The 5,044-nt window shown below is 63.0% G+C and overlaps 1 long non-coding RNA gene across 1 annotated transcript; it reads right to left on the reverse strand.

The window, feature by feature from the left end:
* Positions 1 to 1,420: 1,420 nt before the first annotated feature.
* On the reverse strand, positions 1,421 to 2,363 carry LOC137671587 (uncharacterized). The gene is made up of 2 exons (XR_011049426.1): positions 2,273 to 2,363; positions 1,421 to 1,761 (listed from the first exon to the last, which is right to left on the reverse strand). It is a non-coding gene; the product is annotated as an uncharacterized lncRNA (long non-coding RNA).
* Positions 2,364 to 5,044: the final 2,681 nt, after the last annotated feature.

The raw sequence follows: 5,044 nt of genomic DNA on the forward strand, positions 1-5,044 counted from the left end.
CAGGCGGGGACATCCCCGGCGAGGTGAAGCGTCGCTGCACCAGACACCCCCTGCGGTCCCTGGGTGATGGGGAGACGGGCAGCACCTCGCTGGGGTGGGCTGAAAGCGTTGGGTGCTGACTGAGGACTTTGGGATACACCGAGCGGAGCCGCTGGCTCTGTCGCTCCGCGACCATCGTGCCAGGAAATGCCATGGGGGTGTCGGGGTGTCCGTGAGAGCCAAGGGGAGGACACGGGATCAGTCCCAAGGTTGTCACTCCCGTTGGCACGTGCCGCTGACAGAGCTGCTCCCTGCAGCTGGGAATGGTTGGCCGTGGGCACGGGCTGTGGCTCTTGGCATGTGATGGCGAGGGATGTCCCTGTGGCACGGGGAGCCGGGCAGCAGAGAGCATCAGTGAAGGTGGGCACAGAGGTCTGAGCCACCACTATCACCAGGGATGGTGCCACGGAGGGACTTTGGGAAACTACAACAGGAGGGGATTACACACACCGGCAAAAGCAGATCGTCCTGTCCTGAGGGGCTCGGGGGCAACCGAAAGCTTGGGCAGAGGCTGGGAGCAGCCAGGATGTGGCCCAACAAGCACCATGGCCATGGGGACCAGCCGCACGCCCCGTGCTGTAGCCAGATTAGCTCAAACCCAGCGTGGCCGCAGCGTGCTGGAGCCAGGAGGTCAGGAAACAGTGTGGGGAGCTCAGAGCTGGGGCTGCCTGTGCTCACCGGCCTTGGCTTGGCAGGTGCTGCCAACAAAGGGATTTCTGTCATCTCCATCCTCCCCTGCGCAGCCGCTCGCCGTGGACGGAGAGGTTGAAGGACGGATCCTCCACCAGCGCCAGGTGGTTTCATCCGAGCCCCGTAGACCCCGCTGTCACCCCGTAAATGGTGGCACTGGTGTGGCACAAAAAGCTCCACCTGATCTCCTTCACCGTCTTGTTGGGGGGCAGAGCCGGGGAGAGCTGCCCCGTTACCCCCTGCCCCAGCGCAGGGTCAGGAGCTCACCCCCCACGCCCAGGACTCACCCCCGCAGCACGAGGAGGAGGAGGAACCCAGCATGGGGGGCACCGACCCCCCACAAGCCGATGCCAGCTCCCCTGTCCCTCCAGCACACACTGGCAAACAAAACCCAACCATTTAAAACCAGGTAACACAAACTGGGGGTGCCCGTGCGCCCCACAGCCACGGCCAGAGCTCAACCTGCCAGCGCCAGGTCCCGATTCTGGCCCCCTGCGAGGGGCAGAGGCAGCCGAACTCACAATATTAAGACCCTTTTTCTCCTCAGAACAAGGGCTGTGACACCGTGGAAGCGCCAAGGGCTGCTGTGAGCAACTCCTGTGCACAGCGAGTGCCCCTCGCCACGACAGCACGTTGGGAAACAGGCTGCTGCTCCAGAAAGGGCTACCAGAGGGGGCCAAGAACACGAGGAGAAGAGAAAGTGGTGTTTTATTATTTATCACCAAGGGTTAGGGATGGAGACTCGCTCTTACGGAGCGCTCCCACCCGGGGCCAGGCCAGCACTAACACGATTTAGCACTTTGAAAGCAGCATTTTCCCCGGGAGCCCCCCAGCACTCGGCAAACCCCATCCCAGCCCCTCCTGCCTCCGCTCCCAGCGCTCTCGGGCACAGGCCTGGCTGCTGTGGGCAGCTCCGGGGCTCGGCCGTGCCCTCCGGGGCTGCCCTCGCCGGGGCTGAGTGACACCACTCCTGGAGGAGCCCCCGTGCTGCTCGGGGACCGGCGTGTCCCCCGTTCATCTGAGGACAGAAGCCTGCGGGAGTGCATGGGGGTCAGGCTGCAGGTGAAGGGGGGGGGACTCTGCCCACCTCTGCCTGCTGCCCCCCAGGAAGCAGAACAGGGTTATGGGCGTAGCAGACCCCCCCCAAGGCCCCCAGTACCCCCCAGCCTTGGGTCCCCTCAGCCCTGAACACCCCCAGAGCCCAGAGGCCTGGGCTGTAGCACCCCCAGCCCTGGACCCCTGCAACCCCTGCCCTGAGCCCCCTCAGAGCCCAGAGGCCTGGGCTGTAGCACCCCCAGAGCCTCAGCACCCCCCAGCCCTGGGCCCCCCAGCACCCCCCGAGCCCCGGGCCCCAGCAGCCCCCAGCCCTGGGGCCCCCAGCACCTCCCAGCCCTGGGCCCCCCAGAGCCCCTGGGCCTGGGCCCCTGCACCCCAGCCCTAGGCCCCACCGCCCCCCAGCCCTGCCTGGGCCCTCCAACACCCCTGGAGCCCCCGAGCCCCCTCTTGCCCCCCCGGCCCGATGCCCGATGCCCCCCGCCCCTACCAAGGGCCCCTCCGCTCCCGGAACCCCCCGACGCTGCCCCCAGGCCCCACCCGGCGCCTCCCGCCCGCTGGCGCCGGGCGCCAAGTGATGACGCAAGCAGCGGGAGGCAAGTCCCGCCCCGCGCCTCGTTCTCACCTGGCGGGGACATCACGCAAGTCTCGCGGGATTTCCCGAGCTATAAATAGAGCCCGCGGGGGGCGGGGCTTCCTCAGTGCCCGCCTGGGGCGGGGAACGGCGAGGAGGGGGCGCGGCGGGGGCCGGGCGGCCCGGGGCTGAAGGGGTCGGGAGAGCCGGGGCGGGTGCCGTGAAGCGGCAAGGCCGAGGCCTGTGAGGGCTGAAGCCTGTTCCTGAGGGCTGTGAGGGCCGAGGCCTGTAACGGGTGAAGCCTGTGAAGGCCGAGGCCTGCTCCTGAGGCCTGTGAGATCTGAGGCCTGTAAGGGCTGAAGCCTGTGAGGGCCAAGGCCTGTGGTGGCCGAGGCCTGGTGCTGAAGTTTGTGAGGGCCAAGGCCTGCTCCTGAGGCCTGTGAGGGCCGAGGCCTGTAAGGCCCAAGGCCTGCTCTTGAGGCCTGTAAGGGTTGAAGCCTGTGAAGGCCAAGGCCTGCTCCTGAGGCCTGTAAGGGGTGAAGCCTGTGAGGCCCAAGGCCTGCTCCTGAGGCCTGTAAGGGGTGAAGCCTGTGAGGCCCAAGGCCTGCTCCTGAGGCCTGTAAGGGGTGAAGCCTGTGAGGCCCAAGGCCTGCTCCTGAGGCCTGTAAGGGGTGAAGCCTGTGAGGGCCAAGGCCTGCTCCTGAGGCCTGTGAAGGCCGAAGCCTGGTGCCGAAGCTTGTGAGGGCCAAGGCCTGGCTCTTGAGGGCTGCCCCTGAGGCCTGGCGCCAAGGGGGAGTTATTATCTCACCCTGTCGTTCCCCCTCTCCACTGCCCTCTAAGCAGCCGTCCTGCCCAGGGCAGACCCTGCAGTGCTGCGGCTGGAGGGGTGGCTGCTGTGTCACTGCCCTCATGGTTTGCTCCTGGTGCTGACCTGGCCCTGTGAGCCCTGGGTGGGTGGGGAAACTGAGGCCTGTAGGCAGCTCCCGCCTGTAACCTCTGCTTTGCTTCCCTGCTTCCTGCATCTGCTTCAGGGTGGCTGTAGATGCCAAGCACCGTGCTGGGGTGCTGGCCTTAACCCCACTGTTCATCCTTCTGCCACACAGACAAATTCAGGCAACCTCAAACCTCCCTCAATCTTTTTTTTTTTTCCTCTCCAAGAGCTTGTGATTTATTAGGAACGAAATCAAATTTTATTTTATCACCAGCCGAGGTAACAGAGGGCTGAAAGATTCAATTCCAGCCTGACAGCCGGCGGTGAGGGAAGGGACGGGAATCGTATCTCTGGTTACAGCGTGTTATCATCGGGCGCTGGGCTCCGAGAGACAAATTACGCTTTTCTTCAGAGAATCTTCATTTCATTTATTTTTTTTTGAACCTCCTGCAGCTGCCAGAGTGGCTCGGAGTTAAGTTGTGGCTGTCCATACCGGTTGTTTCTCTGCCTGCCTCGTGGTTTTGCTGGTAGAGGGTGGATTTTGGAGCAAACCCTGGGCCCTGAGGGGGAGTACGTGGTGTTGGTCCTGGGGGGGGGTCCTTCCCCCCACCCCAAATGAAGGGACAAGGGCAGGGGCCCCAAACTTCAGCACAGACGCTCCCCTCCCGCCTGCCGCCCTCCTCTCCGCCGCATCGAGGGGAGAACGGGCGCCACGGGGATGGAAGCGAAGGAAAACCACGCAGCTCACCCCAACTTTCCTTCCCTCCTGCCCCTGCTCCCCCGAAGGCTGCAGCCCCAGCGAGGGAAGGGAAGCGAGAGGAGGAAGAAGGCAGCGAGAGACTTCTGTGCCGCTCACCGAGGAGGCGGTGAGTCCTGGGGAATAAATTAGAATCTATCTGGGGAAGAAATGAGGCGGCTGGAGGGGAGATTGGCTTCCTGGGGAAAGGATTGTGCTGCTTTAGCAAGGTGGAGGCACCTCCGGGGCTCGGATTTCGGAGCCCTTTGAAGCTGCCTGGCTTGGTTCGCGCGTCGGCGTTGGAGTTGAGGGGTGATGGATGGAGAAGAAACTGAAATGTCTCTCCTCCGTGTCCATCCGTCTCTCCCCGCTTCCATGGCCCGCTCCTCGCTCTGCCAAAAGCCGTTAAGAACGACAGAGCAGCTTTTTTGTTGTTGTTTTAAAGATGGGTTCCCTGGGAGCAGCAGGGAAACCGCTTGGTTCATGCATAATAAACCAGGCGTGGAAACCCACCGAGTTTGTAGGGAAACAAAATCGTTAAGCGAGCTTGTTTGCAGGGTTTGCTGGGGGAAAAAAAAAAATATATATATCTAGAAAATGAAGGCAGGCGGGGTGTGGAGGGGCTGGCAAACCTCCCCTGCCCCTCCTGGCATCGGCTCCAGCTAAAAGCTTCGGTAAAATAGGTCAGCGGAGCCTGGCACGTCCTGCCGCCCCCTGGGCTGCTTGGTTGGGGTCTGCAGGGCCAGTGGAGCCCCCCCGCCTCGTGCCACCACAGACGTCACCCCAAGGTCAAGTGCTGGGCATGGGGAAGGAGCTCGTCCCTCCCTGGGGCCGCTGTAGCACCCATGTCCCCAACCCCTTGTGGACCCCCCAGCCTGAAGCCACTCTGTCCCATGGAGGGGGGTCACTCACACCCACCCAGCTGCTCCCCCAGAACAAAGGCGACCTGCAGCCCCTTTTTTTTTTAACATTTATATTTATATATATATATAAAAAAATTAAATATATATAATATATCGTG

The sequence above is a fragment of the Nyctibius grandis genome, chromosome 17, assembly GCF_013368605.1.
Source record: "Nyctibius grandis isolate bNycGra1 chromosome 17, bNycGra1.pri, whole genome shotgun sequence".
NCBI classification, from domain to species: Eukaryota; Metazoa; Chordata; class Aves; order Nyctibiiformes; family Nyctibiidae; genus Nyctibius; species Nyctibius grandis.